The sequence below is a fragment of the Eurosta solidaginis genome, chromosome 5 (genome assembly GCF_040869045.1).
Source record: "Eurosta solidaginis isolate ZX-2024a chromosome 5, ASM4086904v1, whole genome shotgun sequence".
In the NCBI taxonomy this organism is placed as follows: Eukaryota; Metazoa; Arthropoda; class Insecta; order Diptera; family Tephritidae; genus Eurosta; species Eurosta solidaginis.
The window spans coordinates 216,069,479-216,092,162 of record NC_090323.1 but is presented as its reverse complement, the minus strand read 5'-3'; the positions used below and the strand labels follow the sequence as shown (position 1 = coordinate 216,092,162).

The 22,684-nt window shown below is 39.1% G+C and overlaps 1 protein-coding gene across 4 annotated transcripts in view; it reads right to left on the bottom strand.

The window, feature by feature from the left end:
* Nucleotides 1–22,684, bottom strand: part of Ac78C (adenylyl cyclase 78C) — a 202,605-nt gene that overhangs the window by 143,866 nt on the left and 36,055 nt on the right. Inside the window, exon 1 of one of the 4 annotated variants that reach the window (XM_067788197.1) lies at nt 1,280–1,411. The exons of the other annotated variants lie outside the window; for them this stretch is intronic. The gene's annotated coding sequence lies outside the window, so the exon portion shown is untranslated. Of the gene's footprint in view, nt 1–1,279; nt 1,412–22,684 lie in introns of those variants that run through there. 4 annotated transcript variants of the gene reach the window in all.

Here is a 22,684-nt window from a genome sequence, read left to right as displayed (position 1 = left end):
GTTATCCAATCAAAGTTAATATACTCTGTGAGCTCTGCTCAACTGAGTATAAAATCGGAGAACGAACACGCCCACTTAAAAAAAATTTTTTTTTAAGTCAAATTATTACAAAAAATTGAATATCTTTACAGTATATAAGTAAATTGTGTCAATATCATTAGTGCAACAAAATACAAAAATAAAAGAAATTTTCAAAATGGGCGTGGCTCCGCCCTTTTTCATTTAATTTGTCTAGGATACTTTTAACGCCATAAGTCAAACAAAAATTAACCAATCATTTTGAAATTTGGTAGGGGCATAGATTTTATGATATTAACTGTTTTCTGTGAAAACGGGCGAAATTGGTTTGAAGCCACGCCCAGTTTTTATACACAGTCGACCGTCTGACCTTCCGCTCGGCCCTTAACACGGTAACTTGAGCAAAAATCGGTATAACTTTACTAAACTTAGTTCACGTACTTATCTGAACTCACTTTATCTTGGTATAAAAAATGGGCGAAATCCGACTATGACCACGCCCACTTTTTCGATATCGAAAATTACGAAAAATGAGAAAAAAAAAAATGCCATAATTCTATACCAAATACGAAAAAAGGGATGAAACATGGTGATTGGATTGGTTTTATGAAGCAAAATATAACTTTAGAAAAAAATTTGTAAACTGGGTGTGACACCTACCATATTAAGTAGAAGAAAATGAAAAAGTTCTGCAGGGCGAAATTAAAAGCCTTTGGAATCTTGGCAGGATTACTATTCGTGGTATTACATATGTAAATAAATTAGCGGTACCCGACAGATTATGTTCTGGGTCACCCTGGTCTACATTTTGGTCGATATCTCGAAAACCCCTTCACATATACAACTGAGGGCCACTCCCTTTTAAAACCCTCATTAATACCTTTAATTTTATACCCACATCGTACAAATACATTCTAGAGTCACCTCTGTTCCAACTTTATGGCTATATCCCGAAATGGCGTCCACCTATAGAACTATAGCCCACTCCATTTTAAAATGCTCTTTAATACTTTCCATTTGATACCCTGTCATACAAATACATTCCAGGGTTACCCTAGGTTAATTTTCCTGCATCGTGATTTTCACTTATTTTGTCTCCAAAGCTCTCAGCAGAGTATGTAATGTTCGGTTATACCCGAACTTAGCCTTCCTTATTTTTTTTTGATTAAATGGCTGTGTGTATGTATGCTTTCACAAATAAAGTAGCACAAAAACGTTATGATGCCACACTGACTATGAATGTCGTTAAAATTACATTTACATTTTATTTTTACTTAGCACCAAGCTTTCCGCAATTTTCTGCTAAGCGATTTATCAATTTTAATGCTGACTCATGCTTGAATATATTTTTGTAGCAAAATTTTAGCACAAAATATGCGAGGCGAACACTTTCAGATTATTCCACAATATTTAAAGCGACGATTAGCATATCTTTAAAGATTTAAGCTTACATATAATTTTCACACATTTTTTTCACATTCTTTATTGCTTGTTCGACTTGTAGCTTGAAGGTGTTTTGTTTTTGCTTACAGACGACAACAATGCCTTAGAGGGAATGCAATCAAATGTTGTGCTGTTTAGCAACCAACTGTTGATTTTCATATTAGCGCCAACAGGTGTCATAATATTTTTTTACAAGTAGACAATATAAAAGCTTATACGGCTTAAACTTGCTATTATTTCACGTTTAAAAACTTTTACTTAAGCACAACACATTTTAAAAAAATTTGTCGCACTATTTTTCAAATTCTTTTTTTATGAATTATACATATATTCAAATAAGCTTTTCCCTTGATTTTATAACTGTTTTTTTTTGTGTGCTGTACATATTTTGTTTTTTCAAAATAATTTCGTCAACATTTATTTTTTCAACCAACTGCTCTAACATACCAATTACAACTGAGTGCTCTGCTCAATTGAATTCGCTAGTACATGTTTAGCCATTGGCAGCACACTTAGAGACATATGTTGTTGCTGCCATTATGTTAGTATGTGTGTTAGATGTGCCTGTCCACATTGGTTAATTCCGCTGTCGAGTTTAACAACGCGTTCATAGCGCTTTGCTTGGTATAGTGAATTCCTTTATTGTTAGAGCATGCTTTCGATATTTGAGTCTGATTAGCAACTGTTTGATTGTCTCAAATACACTTAGAGAAAAAAAGGCGAGTCTAGAGACATTTGTATTAGAGAAGTCGCAGCTAGGCTAATGATCACAACTCATCCATAAATGGGGAATTGCATGGGTTAGAAACTGATCACCATGAGTACTTGTGTGGGTACCAATTTTGAATCAAGCGTTTCGCTTCATATATAAAGCAGCATAGAACAAGTAAGGATGGGACTGTCTTCGGTTGTGTCAAAGACTTCATACCTTTCATGAATGGAGCTGAACAATAATCTTATCCAATTCGCAATCTCCAAATAATGCGCTGTATAAGATAAGGAATATATAGTAAACAGATGTACATACCTAAACGATTTTAAGATAAATATAAAAAAATGGCAAAAAACCCCCTTATCTGAACGATCGGTTGTATGGGATATATATTATATATAGCTCCGATCGAAATAATTTTTTCAAGAAATCTATGATATGTTAGAATAAATATTACAAAGTTAACGTTTTTATATTGGAAATTAAGGGAGAAATTGCCAAAAATCTTTCTATCTGAGCGATCGGTTGTATGGGATATATACTATATATAGCTCCGATCAAAGTGATTTTTTCAGAAAATCTTCTATGTTATATTAAAATATATATCACCGAGTTTCACTTTTATACTTTCCAAATTCCAAAATCGTCTTATCTGAAGGATCGGTTGTAGGGGAGATATATGTTATAGTGGTTCGATCCTACCGGATCCGACAAATGTCTAATATAATACAAAAATATATCCTTGTGCCAAATTTCATTGAGATATCTCAAAACAGACAGATGGACGGACAGACGGACATGGCTATATCAACTCAGTTCGTCGCCCTGATCAATTCGGTATACTTAATGGTGAGTCTATCTTCTATATTTCTCAACGTTACAAACATCGGACCAAAGTTAATATACCATTTCATGTTCATGAAAGGTATAAAAACAGCCGAGAATTTGAGTTTTGAGAGATAATTATTATTAGGCCTCGATGCACTGCGACGTTTATGTTGTTGTTGTTGTAGCAGTTTATCTAGATCAGTTGTGCTTGACCTTTAAGCCTATTACTGTATGTGGAAGCATTTAATATATTTAAGTACCTTCAGTACTGTATGTCATGTAGAGTTTAAGAAAACGCCTCCTCTATGGGAGAGTCTTTGCCTTGTCAGATCGATGCGTTCGCAGAGAATGTGAACCGGAATTTCCTCCTCCAGCTCATGAAAGCCACAGCATTGTGTATCACAGAGATTTAACTCATCCAGGTGATATCGCATAACACAGTGTCCTGTATAGTACCGACTGAGTGTTCGTGGGTTCTCTTTGCCTGGATTAATGAGTTTAGCTAATACTCTCGTTGCTAGGAGTATAAACAATTCGGCATGCATTTGGCCTGGGCATTCAATCCAGTGCCCACTCTGAGCTTTCTTTTGCCCAATTGCTTATAGTTTAATATGTATCTCTAAGAATCCATAGAAAAGCTCTGGACCATAGAATGCTGCTTAGTTACCCTGCTTGGATAGGTATACTACCTGTTCATTAACTTGCTGTCCTGATGCCCGGGTACTCATCCTAACAAAGCCTTGTTTTTGGCTACCATTTTATAAGGACTTAAATGCATTAACCCACTAGCTTAGAAGGAATTTTGTAAAACTTCAAGGCACGCAAGGCTGCATGGCGGGCTGTCATACTGAGGAAACACTTCGAGGATCAGCTTATTTTTTACCACAGACGTCTATTTTATGGATTTCTGCCTGAAAAATAGTGATATAATATAAGATTTGTCTCGATTTCTTGAAGTTTGGCGCTTAGATACCAGCACCAGTTTTTCCATCGCCATAGGGCTTCACTTACTTACTTACTTAATTGGCGCTTAACCGTTTAAACGGTTATGGTCGTCCAACAAGGCGCGCCAGTCGCTTCTTCTCTCTGCCAACCGGTGGCAATTGGTCACACAAAGGTAGTTTAAATCGTTTTCAACCCGGTCCTACCAGCGGAGTGGGGGCGCCATCTACTTCTCCTTTAATAGACGGGTTCCGATTGAAGCACTTTCTGGGCCGTAGCGTCATCTTTCATTCGCATAACATTGCCTAGCCAGCGCAGTCGCTGAGTTTTAATTCGCTGGACTATGTTGATGCTTGCGTAGAACTCGTACAGCCCATCGTTAAATCTTCTTCTGTAGTCGCCATCGCCAACGCGTAGAGGTTCATAAATCATTCTTTTTTCTCGAACACTCCCAGAGCCGTTCCATCTGATGTCATGGACCATGCTTCTGCACCATATAGCAGTACAGGCGCGATAAGTGACTTGTAGAGCATAATTTTCGTTTGCCCAGAGAGGACTTTTCTTTTCAATTGCCTACCTAGTCTAAAGTAGCATTTATTGGCAAAAGTGATTCTTCTCTAGATTTCATAGCTAATGTTGTTGTTAGTGTTGTTGCTCGTTCCCAAATAAACGAAGTCTTTTACTATTTCGAAATTTCCTCCTCCTTTGAGGGTGACGCAGTGTGTGTAGAAGTCCATGTAAGTGGGGAAAGCTTCTAACCGCCAATCACCTGAGAATGGCCAGAGCGATTCTTTTGCATGCGGTTCAAGAAGCTCACTACTTCCGATCGCTTGTGGCCAAGTATCCTCTGGGTAGCAACTGAACATCCGTTTAGTGATGAGCTAATGAAAGAAGGCGACAACCTGGCTAGGCCACTCTGACATACTCGGTTCAAGGGATAGCGGGGGGATTTTTAATCGGCAGCGTCTGTTCACCACGAGGTGCGGCTGCGACCGGGCGTCTATCTTGTATCAAGCGGCTGGCTATATAAACGTGCAAATAATATTTTCAACCGAGCTGAGCGGGTTATGCGCTGGGCTCGAGACCTACCACGTCAAACCAAGCTCTAATGAAAACAAAATTAAGGCCTCGGATAAGAAGACAGCGCTTGTCTGCACATTAGGGGAACTGAATTCCCAACCGATGGTTCCTCTCCAAAATGTATGTTTATGGAGAGTCTTTCGCTATGTTTTGCGATTTCTTATTCGGTGGGAGAGTTTGTACAGAAAGGACCCTGCTCTTACCTACGCTTTTCGAAATACTCCATGAAACCACGGTGACCATTAGATATTTGCGTGAGCTGGTAGTTTAGTTCGTCGTGCTTCCGTGCTCGGAACATTCGGTTATATGCCGAACTAGCACGAAATTCCAGCGACCTTTCTCGATGCTTCCCTCCCTTCTTGCTACCTATGTAATTTTTGTTCATGCCTTTGCGCTTTACTTGTAATCCTTAGACGATCCGCCGATTCCAATGCCATACAAATCAGCCTTTTGACTTGACAGTATATTTTAAAAACGTCGTACAGACATTTTATCATACCACTGATAAAAAACGGGCGTGCTGACGGATCCAACATCGCAATCTTTGAAACACAATACACATTCGTCACCAGACTACGATGCATAGCGGATTACTGCATAAGCTGTGGAAAGCAAGGGGAAGGAGTAAATACATCAACGCTTATACAAGCAAGTCTACCCCTAAATAAGCAGATCTCGCAAAGCGCGGCAATTACTGCGCAATCGGCCTACTTCATATCGTTTATAAAGTTCAATCTAGCGTATTATAGGAAAGATTGTAGCTCAAAGTCTAAAAAATATTGAATCTTATTAAAATGGCTTCATATCACTGCAATCCATCAGCAAAATCAATCACGATACACTGAATCCAGGAGAAAACCCACAAAAGTTGCATCGGTACGTAACAAATCTTTGTCGATTCCAAAGCAGGCTTATATAGCGTGAAAATGAGCTGACTTGTGCCTGAGTTGACCACCGTGCATATCTTTTTGGGTTTTCCACCGATATTGAGCAGCACCGTGAATTCCATAATAATTCAGAAGATTCTCCGCGGACCTTCGAAACCAAATTAGGTGCAATGGACAAATATTTTATAAAAGTGCACGATTCTCGGCGTATGCTGTGAAGGACTTTGTCTATCTGAGGACAAGCAATAACTACAAAAAAAGGCCAGAAAAGATATCCAAGATACCACAACACTATCCCACAATGATGCCTTGAGTAGACAAATGAGAAATAAAGCCCTGTCTCGATTAACACAAATCACGCTATATAAGTCACGTATTATAGTTACAGCGGCCGCAGGGGTGATAGCGTGCATCATCTACCACACCAAAGGTACTCGGTTCAAGCCCCGGGAAAAGCAACACCAAAAATATATAAACAAGTTTTTTAATGAGAAAAAAGTTTTTCTAAGGGGAGTTGCCCATACGCAGTGCTTTGTCAAGAGCTCCGATAGTATTTCTGCCATGAAAAGCTTCCTAGTGAAAACTCGTCTGCCTTGAAGATGCCGTTCGGTACATCCAAAATTCGAATTTTTTTTTTTTTATACTGACTATGGCTCGAGAGAAAGTCCTTCCGAAGATTTATGGCCCCTTTCGTGATGTTAATGGCGAATGCCGGAGGAAACTTAATGATGAATTGTATGAAATTTTAGCAGACATAAGCGCAGTGCAAGTAAAAAGGGTAGAAAGGCTTCATTTCGATGTGAACGGATGAAGAGGCTGCGGCAAAGAAAGTATTCCCATCGATACATATGTTTGGTTGGGCAGGAAATAATGATCTGCGCTGACTGGCGAGAGACAGATAAAGGAAGCCTTGAACTCACTTTGTTACCTCAAATGCCGTCAGTTATTTCGAAGCAGAAAAGTCTTATATGTATTTGGAAAGCTTAGTTTGTTCAGTGTAGCAATTTGCGCTAAAAGATTATGATTGCGATGGGCAATAAGAACAAAAACTACTCTTTATTACGGATCTACATTGTAGGTGTGTTACATACCAACAAACATCAATATATATAGAAACATATGCAGTATGTTAATATATTTATATACCTCGGTGTTTATATACATAAATACTTATCAATAAATATATGTAAAAGGAATACAACTACAACATAGTGCAATGAGACACACCAGAGTCTGCTTTTAATCATATTTATAAACATATCTATCTATTTATATGAAGCGTCAAATTTATCATTTTTTGTAACGAAATTCTATTGGACATACATATAGATGCATTAACAAAGAACTATACTCATACATATGTACATAAGAACATACTTAGCATGATTATATGAAAAATTAGTATGACAAAGAAAGTGAATGATCATCGTTGATAGTTACTGATACATTGTATTGGGATGACAGTACAATTATAACGTTATTAATAACTTAATCGCTTCTTTTGTAATCTTTTCCAGCTATTTCACACAAACATACATTTACATTGTGGTGTAAATAGTTACCAAAGAGAAAGCGTGCTTACTGAGTTGTTTTCTTACGAAAGTCATTATATGTATAAGTAAGGAACTTTTGAAATTTCAAAGAAATAGCACACGGGAGTATCTTCGAAAAATAAGTAGATAGTTGCTAGTTGTAGTCCGAATGATACCGATCTCAACCTTGGATAAATCCTCGGGAGTCGCGACCGAAGTACTTTCGCCTAGTTCTGGCAAAAGGTGGGCAATCTAGCATAAAGTGGTTTGATAATTCCACCTCATCAACCTCCATACAGCTGCAGCAGGATGGAGTTTTCTGTATATTGAGACGTACCGCACGGATACTCATTGGGCAGTGCCCTGTCAAAACCCCAATGATCATCGATAGGTGAGCCTTAGTGAGTCGGCAGACTTCCTGCCATCTACTTCCGGCTAGAAAACTCTTCTATCCAGCAAGAGTTGGTGTCCGCCCAACGTTTGCTGAGCTGCCTCGATGCCCAGCTATGGAGAAGTGCACCACAGGTGGCCAGCGGAATCCCGAAATCCCTACAGCCATCTTCATCCGGTTCATAGATCCGCTTGAACGTTAGTTAGACCAGGTTAATATTTCAAGAATTTTTATTTCTGCAAACCTTTTCTAAAAAATTTAAATATATGTGACCCGGTCTATGAAAAGGTGGCTTATGATTAAAAAAAAGAAAAGAAGAGCACAAACGCCCTGAAGAAATGCATTGTTTATCTTTAACAGCTGTTTCTTGAAATTTATTTTTAGACTCATAAGCCAACTTTTCATAGACCGGGTCACATATATGATGCGGTTCGCTCTTTCCCAAGTTGACATTTGGGACACTTTTTCTCGAAAGAGGGCGATAGAGAGAGCGAAAGGAAGGGGAAGATCGAGAGGGGGATGGAGAGCGGGATGGACATAGAGAGATGCACAGATAAAAAGCACGAAAAGAGGGAAAGAGAAATTCAAAGGCGTCAAGGGAAAGTAGATTAGGGGCAGGAGGAGCCTGGTTCATACAATTAGTTTATCTGCTATGGTAAGGCGTGAAGTAACAGACCTGTTAGTTATGCAATCGAATTTGATTGCACACACAAAGTACAAGAAATATTGCAATCACATAAAATTTTAATCATGTGTGATTGAGTTTTTTATGAGAGTAAACATCACAATCTATAATCACTTCATTTGATTGCAATCACATTTTGTTTACAATTAAAATCTACAATCATTTGTATGTTTGTGACTGCTATCACGTTTATGCTGTAATCGTCGATTTTATAATCACCAAAAAAAAGCACTAAGTTTAGTTACACTGAAATAATTTGTAAGTCAAAATTATTGTAAATTTTAACGGCTCTGCCGGGTAAGAGCTAATTTGTATGTTAACACTAGAAGACCCCGCAGATGTTGTCCTGCCCTAAATTTGGCCTATCTGCATACATTTTAATAAGCGTTTTCCGTCTGACTCTGCCCTGCCCCCCTCTTCACTTTTTCCGAATCCTCTTATTCACTCCTCCCTCCGTCTTTTTCGCTTCATCTATCTCCATCTTCGTCTCATTCTATCTCTTTCTCAATCTCCTTCTCTTTCTCTCTTTTCTCTTCTCTCAATTCTTTTTCATTCTTCTGCATTCCTTATTGCCTGTTTCAGAGGGTGGTATGTATTTTATTCCAGTCCCAGTCCCAGTCCCACTCCGAGTCTCAGTCCCAGTCTTAGTCCTAATCCAAGTCCCAGTCCGTCTCTGGATAATATATTACTCTGTAACAAAGCACTCATCAACAGCTTTCATTTGATATCCATATTGTATAAACGCTGTCTAGGCATTCACTGGCCCACGTTTTGGCCTATATCTCGAGACCCTGTACCTGAGGTAACCACCGCGTGAGGTTTACGCAACTTGTGTGAAAGTTTGAACAAAATCGACCGACGCATCTCTTCAAACACCGGCGACCAACTAACACACATTTTAGCCTTTCCTTTTATATATATAGATTTTTATTTTTCACACTTCACTATAATATTAAAACGAAATGCAGATTTTCGTTGCTTTTGAAATTCGACTTCAAAATTGCACATGGAACAACTAAAGACTCTCCTGTATTAAAAAAAAAAAATGTCATAGTACCTCTAAATCGCGAGCCCCCTCAGAAACCACCCTCCCCCCGTCTCGGCGGCACTGGTGATGTGCTATACTTGATATCATTCGCTACAATATTTTTTATTGATAAGCAGGTTGTTTAATTAAACTCCAGGCAATTACACGGAAGTATATCCGCACCACCTTAAAATATGAGTGCCACTGGGTATACGTAACATTTTATTATTACGTATAAACATATAAAAAAATTTGCAATAAAATAATATTGCGACCATAAACTGAGATATAACCTATCCTATATTTCAAGTTAGATCAAACTACAGACGGGGTGCAAAACAAATTCAAAATCGGTTCAATAGTTTAGGAGTCCATTGGCCTCAATTTTGTGACACGTGTTTTTATATATTAATATTTCTTTGCAGCAAGCATTCACTGCCTAATTAAGTCACCCTAGTACTTTCGATGTGTAGTATGTTTTATCAACAATGAAGTAAAAACTTTGTCTGTAATTAAAAAAAAAATTACGTTGTATTAAATACGAAAATGATGTAAGCGTGCGATACCATAATAAGGATAATCATGACAACAATAATAATAGTAAAAAAATTTTATATACATGTATATACATACATATGTACAAGTACTATACACACCAACGCTGACACCGACTAATTCCTACACAAAGTTGTGTATGACAATTAAAATGCTGGTTGAAATGAGCACAATTGACTTAAGTAGGTACGTAGATATGAAAGTCCGTGGGAGTCAGCGACTATGAGTAGTTGTTTTTGCCAAGTTAGCACACTTTACATACAAATATTTACTAGCAATATGCTACACAAAGGACACATTGTTCAAGGAATTGTAAGGATATACTCCATTCACATTATTTCAGGTTTTTTTTTTAATTATTGTTTGTATTTATATATGTATGTTTGTACGTAAATATTGCGCTTCCTAAGTGGATACAGATAACATCCCGTTTTATTTCATCTAATCGCCTTGCAATATGCATTAACCTGGGTCGATTTGTATGGACGAAAGTTAGCCGATATTGCGCCATCGATTTTTCGATAGGATTTGGGCGCAGGAAAAAAAATTCCACTACACATGCCCAAAAAAATAATTTTCGAGCCTGCGAAATTTCACTTTTTTCGACTTTGATTTTTAAGGTTTTTTTCATGACCTACAAAAAAATTTTCGTTTGATTGTAAAATTTTCATATATACCCTGTCCGACCCAAAAATGTTCGCTAAAAGCGCTGGCGATAACAGTTTTTTGAAAAAAAAAAAAACAAAAAATATTAATATGAAAATTTTTTTAGTAGGTCATGAAAAAAACCTTAAAAATCAAAGTCGAAAAAAAGTCAAAAAAATGAAATTTCGCATTATTTTGGGTATGCTTAGTCGAACTTTTTTCCTGAGCCCAAAGCCTATCGAAAAATCGATGGCGCGATATCGGTTAACTGTCGTCCATACGAATCGACCCACCCTAATGGATACACACACAATTTTGTATATATTTATATACATACATATGTATATTTTCCTATGTGCATAAACAACTCTTAAACGTTGTGCATGTTGGTAGAACAATAACAATCATTGGAAGCTATTCAAAGCCAATATTGTTGTCATATATTTTCCATTTTATTATACCTTTATATTAAGTCGCTTTCGTGTTTGTCCCCTTATTTCCATATGAATTTTTGACCCACGGAAAAGTCTTTTTCGGTACCTTCCCGTTGAGCTAGACACTTGATACTTAGAATATAGTTCAGATTTGAGAGACATTACAATGCAAGTGAAAAAAAATCCGCTAGGTGGCGCACGGATCGAGATATACAGAAAATTAATTTTAAAATGGAAATTTTGCAATCGATTTTTAATTAACTTCTCGGTGATCCAGAGACTTGAAACTTAGCACATAGTTTGCGAGTCGGTGGCACTACAATTCGAGGAAAACAAAATGCCGCCAGGTGGCAGACGAATCGAGATAAACGAAAATCTCTGAAAAAACGCAGGGAATCTTGCAATCGATTTTTGAGTAACTTCCCGGTGAGCTGGAGATATGAAACTTGAGCGGTAAGTCAGACCCCGACGACAATGCAATATTTTATCAAAAAAAATTCCGCTAGGTGGAGCATGGTTCGAGATATGACGAAAATTAATTTTAATCTGGGAATCTTTCAATCCATTTTTAACTAACTTATCGGTTACCTAGAGACTTGTAACTTAGCGCATGGTTCGATACCTGGTAACAATACAATGTATAGAAAACAAAGTGCCGATAGGTGGCGTGCTAATTGAGATAACTACAAATCCCTGAAAAACAAGGGGAATCTTGCGATCGATTTTTGAGTAACTTGCCGGAGAGCTAGAGACTTGAAACTTGGGCCGTGGGTCAGAACCCGGTGACAATGCAACATTTGATCAACAAAAAAATCGCTAGGTAGTACGCGTATCGAGATAGTAAGAAACCAAATTATAATTTGAGAATCTTTCAATAAATTTTTAACTAACTTCCCGATTACCTAGAGACTTGAAACTTGGCACTTAGTTAGAGGCCTGATGACAATACAACTTATAAGAAAACAAAGTTCCGCTAGGTGGCGCGCTAGTCGAGATAACTGCAAATCCTTTAAAAACTGGGGGAATCTTGCGATCGATTTTCGAGTAACTTCCCGATGAGCTAGAGACATGAGAGTTGGGCCGTAAGTCAGAACACGGTGATAATGCAGTATTTGATCAAAAAAATTCTGCTAGGTGGCGCATAGATTGAGATACTGAAAAAACTAGTTTTAAATTGGAAATCTTGCAATCGAAAACAAAAAGCGTGTTAAGAAGATCAATGAATGAAATATTTAGAATAGTAGCCTCAATAACGGAGTTCAGTCTTTGAACCAGCATGCGGAAATAATGTGAAGCGCTTTAGATTTGTTGTTCTTGTGAGATTAAAGTTGAGGTACCCCAAGCAATTCTGGTCCAAGTAAATATCCAATAAATCACCACTGAATAAAAGTACGACATTGATGAGTTAAGATTGGTGTAAAGAATCGGTTGGGAAGAGTTCGAGCAACTGAGGCCAACTAAAGGCTGCAGTGAATAGCAGCAAGGACAAGGTTGCGAGCAGCAGTTGAATGGCAATAGGTGCCGGGACAAAGTGAGCTAAGGTTTGGCAGCGGGCGGCAATGCTCGAACAGTGGCAATGAAGAATCAGAAGAGACCTTAGTGTCGGTGATACGGGACGCATTACAGGGGATTAGCTTTTGGCGAAGTATGCTTTCCTCGGTGATGTCTTTAAAAAAAAAAATAAATGTAAGGCGCGATAACCTCCGAAGAGATCTAAGGCCGAGCTTCTCTTCCAATTTGCGTCGTGCTCCTCTGGATTTTCCCTACAAATTGGCCGGACGGGACCTACATCTTTTATGCCGACTCCGAACGGCATCTGCAAGGCAGATGAGTTTTCACTGTGTTTAAGCGACTTAAACTATGAACGTTTTTCGTTCGTTTGTTTCAGTAGCCATTGAGTGTGCTTGTAATTCTCAACTGGTTAGTGAAATATTCTAAAGACATAGTTTGAGTTTTTTAATTAAAAGGGAGGTTCTTCGGATGGTGTGCTAATACATCAGAGCCCAGTGCTCGCCTCCATATCACACTTTGAAGGGGTTCTTCAAATAGAAGATGAGGTGGCTCATTAGAGCGAAACCTCAGAGTGCCCAACGCTCGCCCCAAATTAAATAAATAGAGGTTTTTCTTGTAGAAAATGGGGTGCCAATACCTCAGAGCCGTCCCGTGCTCGCCTCCATATCACATTTTAAAGGGTTCTTCAAATAGAGGATGAGGTGGCTCAGTAGAGCGAAGCCTCAGAGCCCCCAGTGCTCGCCCCCAAATTAAATAAATAAAAGGTGTACTGATGCTATGCATCCTCCCATGACTTAAACACACCAATAACACTAAAACTACCCAACTTAATAAACTGAATCCCTTAAAATAAACACAAATAAATAAATAAAGGTGTACTGATGCTATGCATCCTCCCATGACTTAAATACACCAATAACACTAAAACTACCCAACTCAATAAATGGAATACATTAAATCAAAAACCCCATAAACTCAATACAGTCCATTAATAATAATAATTTATAAATTTAAAAAAAGAAATGCTTGGTGGGAGTTGAACCCGCAACCCCGGGCGTTTGGTCGGGTACGTCAGCCACTGTGCCACGACTCATACGCTTACAAGCACATAAAATTACTCATTTATAACTCTTATTAAACTGCTCGCCCTCAATTGCCCAAAGCTTAGACACACTGAGAGCTTTTCATGGCAGAAATACACCCGGAGCGCTTGCCAAACACTGCCGAGGGGCGACCCCGCTTAGAAAAATTTTCTTCTCATTGAAAAATTTTTCTAATTGAAATTTTGATATTGCTTTGCCCGGGGTGCGAACCCAGGGCATACGGTGCGATAGACGGAGCACGCTACCATCACACCACGGTGGCCGCCGGTGATGTCTTTTGGCGTTAGATATTAGAGTTTACGATTTCCCTAATTTGTACGAAAGGAATTTTTTCGTGATTTTTCCGAGTTTCGAAATATTTGGTAGGATTGCGATGTTCAATTTAATCACTACATTGGAAGTTATATACAGAGCTTAAGAATTTTTCTCGAAAACAGGTGATCTTTAAAGGTATTTCGAAAGCTTCGCGAGATGCCAAGTTCTCAATTACGCGTGTTTTTCAATACTAGCTTCGGGAAGAAATAGCGAACTTTATATATTAGTTACCAGCAACTAAAAAAGAGGGCGGCCAGCTCGCGAGCCTCAGAGGTATTTAAAGATTTGTGAATCTCACGAGAAGCCAAATTTTCAATTTTTTTAGTCTCGAAATTCACGCGTAAGTTTGAAAAGAAAGTGTTAGCTTTAGTTGATTTTATCTTCTCTCAAAGGGATAATCGCTTCTAAGCACATTAAAAAAACGGTTGTGGATGATGATCTCTCGTTCTACAACCGCCTTCATATCCAGTTGTCTGAATCGAAGGGGAAGGCCATCTGTGGTTATGCTTAGGTATGCCGCCAGAGCCAATTTGAAGGGAAGTTGACGTAGTACTGAATGTATGATGCCATTCCACCATTCCAATCGGTGGAAAAATTATACTCAAATACTTCCATCTTCTGGGAGCCATATAGCACAGTGGAAAAACATAGCATTTTATTTTACTTTGAGGAGGTTGTTGTTGTAGCGATTAAAATACTCCCCGACTCACGTCTGGCATACTTACTATGGGTATGTTCTAAACCTCCTGTGGTTATTATGAAAAATTTTATTTGTTAATATATATATTTTAATATTTATTAATATCTTAAAAACCTTTTCTATAGAAACAAATTGTAAAGAATGAAAATTTAAATAAATATTTGGACACATATTGGAAATTACAAAAATTCGAAGTAATATATATACAAAGTTAAATTCAATTAACCCTTTTTAAGGCAGAGGCGAAGAAGATTTTCGGCATTCCCGATGATGACTCAGAAGACGGCACCCTCCTGTCTACAGCTCCTACACCTCTCATTGTAGGGGATACCCGTTCTACTCGCATGTGGGCCAAACGGCCAGTGCCCTGTAATAGTGGCCATGATTCTTTATATTTCTTTCCTAGACCTATTTAGTAGACCATCGGTTCTTTTCTGGTTGTACTCTGGCCAGATTAGTTTGGTGATTCTACAGTTGTGAGTAAAGTACCAATCACTGATTGCTATTTTCCTAAGATAGGTTAGAATGTCTCTTTTAATTGATGTGAGTGGTCGATGCACCGTGACTGCTTCCGTGATGTCTAATGATCACCTGCCTTTGCTATTTCATCCGCTTTTTCGTTGCCGTCAATGTTCCTGTGGCCGGGTATCCAGCTAAGTGTGATAGCTGCCTGCTTAGCTGCTTGACGTAGCACCCTCTTACAGTTATCGACGGCTTTGAAGGAAGTGTACGGTGATTCTACTGCGCTTGCTTGACTGTCGGAGTATATGACTACCTCACCGTCTATCCGGTTCTGCAGCAGTAAGCCTGTCTAGCAAGTTCGTCTGCAGCACAGTTTTCTTCTATGTCCCTGTATCCCGGGACCCATGTGAGGTGTACACGGTTCTGTTGCGCCATCTCCTGAAGAGATTGGCGACAGTTTGGCGTCAATTCGGAGTTAAATGAATAGAACCAAGGGATTTTATTGCCGCATGGCTATCGCTGAAAGTAAAGATTTCCTTCCCGGTACTCTGTGTGCCTATTTGAGTCGCGGCTTCCATGATAGCTGCTTACATAGCGATTTTAGGCGCAGGTGAAGTTACAGTGGACGTAAGATTGCAACGCTATGTTACAATGCCATCAATCAGGTACGCAGGAGTCACAGCCAGTCTAAGAACCAAACGTTAGAGTACCATCGAACCAGCGCCGGTATATAGCTAATTTATACCAACTGCCATGCGGTTTATTACTTGTTATATTCACTACCGGGTATAAGCCCACAAATACTTGTAGTTTTTTATAAAATAAGTAGCTTTAAGTAGTAAACTTCAATCGCATTACAAAACGTTTAGCCAAGTTAATTCTCAATTCATGCTATATATTTTATTCACTCGCACTGAAGGATAAAAACAAGGATAAAGCCATGACAATAACGATGTAAATTGTTGTTTTTTTTTTGTTTTTGTTTTATTATACTCAGTTGAGCAGAGCTCACAGAGTATATTAAGTTTGATTGGATAACGGTTGGTTATACAGGTATAAAGGAATCGAGATAGATATAGACTTCCATATATCAAAATCATCAGGATCGAAAAAAAAAAAATTTGATTGAGCCATGTCCGTCCGTCCGTCCGTTAACACGATAACTTGAGTAAATTTTGAGGTATGTTGATGAAATTTGGTATGTAGGTCCCTGAGCACTCATCTCGGATCGCTATTTAAAATGAACGATATCGGACTATAACCACGCCCACTTTTTCGATATCGAAAATTTCGAAAAACCGAAAAAGTGCAATAATTCATTACCAAAGACAGATAAAGCGTTGAAATTTGGCAGGCGAGTTGAACTTATGACGCAGAATAGAAAATTAGTAAAATTTTGGACAGCGGGCGTGGCACCGCCCGTTTTTAAAAGAAGGTAATTTAAAATTTTGTAAGCTGTAATTTGGCAGTCGTTGAAGATATCATGATGAAATTTGGCAGGGACGTTACTCCTATTACTATATGTACGCTTAATAAAAATTAGCACACTCGGAGAAGGACCACGCCCACTCAAAAAACAAATTTTTTTAATTAATTATGTAGATTAGTTGAGCTGAAAGGCCGCGGTTAATGAATAAAACTTCATTTTGGTTTGTTTTATATTTCAGCTCAACTAATCTACATAATTAATTGCAACATTCAAGGCTACTAAGTTTTATCAAAATTTTTTTAAAGTAAAATTTTAACAAAAAATTTAATATCTTTACAGTATATATGTAAATTATGTCAACATTCAACTCCAGTAATGATATGGTGCAAAAAAATACAAAAATAAAAGAAAATTTCAAAATGGGCGTGGCTCCGCCCTTTTTCATTTAATTTGTCTAGGATACTTTTAATGCCATAAGTCGAACAAAAATTTACCATTCCTTTTGAAATTTGGTAGGGGCATAGATTTTATGACGCTAACAGTTTTCTGTGAAAATGGGCGAAATCGGTTGAAGCCACGCCCAGTTTTTATACACAGTCGTCCGTCTGTCCTTCCGCATGGCCGTTAACACGATAACTTGAGCAAAAATCGACATATCTTTACCGAACTTAGTTCACGTACTTATCTGAACTCACTTTATCTTGGTATAAAAAATGAACGAAATCCGACTATGACCACGCCCACTTTATCGATATCGAAAATTACGAAAAATGAAAAAAATGCCATAATTCTATACCAAATACGAAAAAAGGGATGAAACATGGTAATTGGATTGGTTTATTGACGCGAAATATAACCTTAGAAAAAACTTTGTAAAATGGTTGTGACACCTACCATATTAAGTAGAAGAAAATGAAAAAGTTCTGCAGGGCGAAATAAAAAACCCTTGAAATCTTGGCAGGTATTACATATATAAATAAATTGGCGGTATCCAACAGATGATGTTCTGGGTCACCCTGGTCCACATTTTGGTCGATATCTGAAAAACGCCTTCACACCACTCCATTTTAAAACTCTCATTAATACCTTTAGTTTGATACCAATATCGTACAAACACATTCTAGAGTCACCCCTGGTCCACCTTTATGGCGATATCTCGAAAAGGCGACCACCTATAAAACGAAGGCCCACTCTCTTTTAAAAATACTCATTAACACCTTTCATTTGATACCCATATCGTACAAACATATTCTAGAGTCACCCCTGGTCCACCTTTATGGCGATATTTCGAAGTGGCGTCCACCTATGGAACTAAGGATCACTCCCTTTTAAAATACTCATTAGCACCTTTCGTTTGATACCCATATTGTATAAACGCATTCTAGAGTCACCCCTGGTCCACCTTTATGGCGATATCTCGAAAAAGCGACCACCTATACAATTACCACCACTCCCTTTTAAAACCCTCATTAATACCTTTTTTTTATACCCATATCGTACAAACAAATTCTAGAGTGAACCCTGATCCACTTTTATGGCGATATTCCTAAATGGCGTCCACCTATAGGACTATGACCCATTCTCTCATAAAATACTCTTTAATGCCTTTCATTTGATACACATGTCATACAAGCACATTCCAGGGTTTCCCTCGGTTAATTTTCCTACATGGTTATTTTCCCTTGTGTTGTCACCATAGCTCTCAACTGAGTATGTAATGTTCGGTTACACCCGAACTTAACCTTCCTTACTTGTTTTTTACTTAAGAATGCTCACCAAGTGGATACCATGTGTACGTGTAGATGCGCGCCGCTGCACGTATGTATGTTTGTTTATAGAGAACAAGGATTACCTTCCAACTTACTAAGTAGCGCTAATACAAAGACATGAGTGGATTATGTAAGCCTATTTATGTGCGCGTAGTTGATGCTGTTGGCACAAATTAAGTGGACTCGGCAATTATCACATAAGTCTCAGCTTAGTATAGGCGCTCTGACGTCATGTATAAAAGATTTTCAACAAGATAAGTCACACGCTGACTAAGTTAGTATAAAATGTTGTACCCAGAGGCTCTAGATTATAATACGCTTAGAAAACTCACAACTGCCTGTTACTGAATTACAACGTACTTTCGATTTTTATACACAGCTGTATGCTTGTTTTATTTGTATATTTTTATACGTACTAGGTTTAAGTGGCTACTGCAAAAACACAAACAGAATAGTGTCAAAAGGCCCGTTGTGATACCACAAAAATACATCATAACTTCACTCCTTCGAACCTTTTCGAGAACCTGATAAAGGCTACTAAATCCAGCCAGAGCTATCTGGCACTACTTATCGCAGTGTTGTTGCACATGATGTGATCCACCGTTTCCTCCACTTCGTTATCGTTACAACTCCTACAGCATCATCGATAGGGGGCACTTCTAGCTTGGGGCATATCTATCAATTATGCAGCGCCCAGTTAGTACTCCTATATGTTTGGAAATTGTAGCCTAGCTTAGGGTGTAGACGTGGCGAGCCAGAAATAAGAAGCATTTACCAATGCCGGACTATTCATATGTAAAGAGTTCCCGGCCTTTAAGGTATAGAAGGTAACAAAAAGACATGTGTTTGCAAAGGTGGGTGCAGCATTCGCTCAAACGACAGTAGACATCCCAATTCGTTTGCAAAAAATTAAAAGGAGACAGGAGCTGCACATGATCTATCAAGATCGTAAGGCGTGGACATAAGATCAGGACTGTAGAGTCGCGTGCAGTTGGCAGATATTCCTAGCGTTAAAATCCAAATAAAACACCAATTGATGATAGCGCTGAAATCTTTATTAATTTTCTTTAAAGATTACATATTAGATGTTCAATTGTTTAGAACTTACATTTGTGCCTTCTATGTGCTATATATATTTATGCACACGCTCACTCTTCAAATTCTCAAGATTGAATAATTATGATGAAAAGGCAAAAAATCAATTTAGCTTTCAGCAAAGGAATTTTACCTAGCGGTCAACTAACGGCTGTATATGCCGGTGAATATATTCGCATTGCAGCGTATGTACATGCATTCGTACATTTGTATAGTCATATGTTGGTACATAAATATGCACGTACATATGGGAATACAAGTATACAGGTACATATGAACATAATAAATTCTGTGCACCGAAATTGAGGCGATGGAGAGCGGATAGTAACTAAAAGTGAGAAATATCAAAGGCTGCTGGAAGTACACTGTGCGCCACTTAACATTCCCCACCCCGTAATTCACTAGCATCACTGCGCTGTGCATTACCATCTTCCTTTATGTCTAATTTTGCAAGCTTCACTGCTGGGCGGGTAACGAGACCATCAGCTGTACGAACGATAGCACTGCGAACTTGTCCATATTTCGAGTGGTGAATGTCTACTACTATACCTTTTGGCCACGAGCAGCGCTTGCTGTTCTCGTCTACAATAATAACTATGTCGTTTACGGCAATGGGTGCGAGTGGCGGCTGAAACCACTTCGTGCGCCTTGTTAAAGTTGGTAAATACTCTCGCAGCCCCCTTTTCCAAAACACGTCGGCTATCTGACCAGCAATGCGAAAATCTTTGGCTAACGAGGCACCTGTTTGGTGCGGTTCTCCTCGCTCGCGTAACCCATTGGAGCTGCCAATCAAAAAGTGGTTGGGTGTTCGCGCCTCAGCATCCATCGAATCTATGGGTACATACGTCAGTGGTCGTGAGTTCAGCATAAACTCGACGTCGGCTAATGTAGCACGCCGAACTTCTTCACGTAATTTTGCTTTTGGTAGAATCTCAGTCAATATTGATTTGGTAGAGCATACCATTCTTTCCCACGCCACAACCATATGAGGCGCGCAGTAAAACTTTTCAAAGCCATCAGAAACAAATCGGTGGATAGCGATGGTACGATGTCTAAGTAAACTGCCCGTGTAGTGAGGCAGGTGAACAAAACGCCTCAGCGTTTTTCACGACGACGCCCAACTGCTATGTCTATGGGGCCAAAGTAGTTCACGCCAGTGAACGTAAAGGGCCGAGTATGTGGTGATAACCGCTCCATAGGAAGTTCACCCATCTCCGGTGGAGAGGGTTGAGCTTTTCGTATATGACAAGCTGGGCATTGCTTCGAAACTTCTCTTACCAGCGCTCTTAACCCCGAAATCCAATAGCGTTAACGTAGCTCGTTAACGACAATCTCGTTATGTAGATGGTGGTACTTTCTGTGGTAAAACTCTGCAATCAAGTATGTTATACGGTGACGCCGCGGTAGAATAATAGGGCGTTTTACGTCGATTTCCACTGCTTCTATGGCATCTACGCGACCTCTTATGCGAATAATTCCATGGTCGTCTAAGTACGGTGAGCATTTAAACAGATGGTTCTTTCTATCACTTATTTGTTTGTTTGATTTGAGACAGCTGATCTCCTCTGAAAATGATTCTTCTTGGCAAATGCGAATAAGCACGATATCCATTTCGATGTCTCGTTTCAGCTCTATGATTTTCTTTAATACTGCTTCGAACGGCTTCTTTGATATGATTCGTAGAAAGTGTAGTACGGATCTCTGTGCTGCTCGAAGGCGCTCCAATTTACTAAAGCGGCTGGGATCGGGTGAAATACAAGCTAATATACATGCACGGGTGTGTATCACTTCGTTATGACAAACTACGTTCGCCTCAGTGGTCCTACTTGTGGCGTCTATTTGTGGCCACTGCGGCTCATCCATATAAAAAAAGTATGGTCCAATAAACCAACGTGTTGACCCATTTATTTCCGGGGTCTTAACCCACTAAGTTCCTTCGTCAGCCACATTATGGTGGGATGGAACCCAGTTCCAGCTGGTTACGTCGGACCCTTCCAAAATTTCGCCAATTCGAACAGCCACAAATTGTTGAAATTTACGCGCATCGGACCGTATCCAGCAAAGTACGTCTCTTGAGTCTGTCCAGAAGAAACGGCAGTCGATTCGTATTGATGCTTCTGACTCAATACAATTTGATAGCCGCAGCCCTAATATTGCTGCCATTAATTCCATACGAGGAACTGATACGGGCTTCAATGGTGCGACTCTAGTCTTTGCAGCAACTATGAGACAGCGAACGTCGTCATCCATATCTGCGCGCAGATATGTCACCGCAGCATATGCATCAATGCTAGCATCTACGAACGTATGCAACTGAATTGACTTTGCACAACTACCAAAGGGCATACATCGAGGTATACGTACATCGTTCAGCTTTGACACTAACTTAAGCCATTGCTGCCAGTCTGATTCTTCGTCGTCTTTGAGATTGTCGTCTCATCCAACTCCTGATCGCCATATGTTCTGAAGAATAATTTTGGCTCGAACGTTGTAGAAGCCGAGGAGTCCGAGTGGATCAAAAATCGACATAACTACGCTTAATACTTGTCGTTTCGATTATGTGGCAAGCGATGCTTTAGCAATTAGCTCGGGCTTTACGACGAATGTCAGAGAATCTTCGGATGGTAACCACCACATGCCGAGCACCTTCTCTCGAGGCTCGTCAGACAATACAATATTTTTTTGCTGATGTCTCCATTTCGTATCTAAGGCTCGAACAACACGCCTTGAGTTTGATCGCCAAAGCCTCATTTCAAATCCACCGTCTGCATGGATGCGTTTCACTATTTCTCCTAACTCTAACATTTGCTCTTCAGAGTCCACGGAATGCAACAATGCATCCACGAAAGTGTTTTTATGTATCGCCTTGACTGCTTCTGGGTGTTTGCTAATGAATCTATCCGCGTTCTTATTTTTAATGAAATTAGCAAGAGCGGGGGAACATGACGCGCCAAATGTCATTACCTGCAAAACATATACATCGGGAGAGCGCGTTTTTTCACCGTCTCGCCATAAAAATTGTTGAGCAGCTAAGTCCTCTTGTCGTACTTTTATTTGGTGAAACATTTGTCGTATGTCACCGGTAATAGCTATTCTCCGCTCTCGGAAGCGCATCAGCAC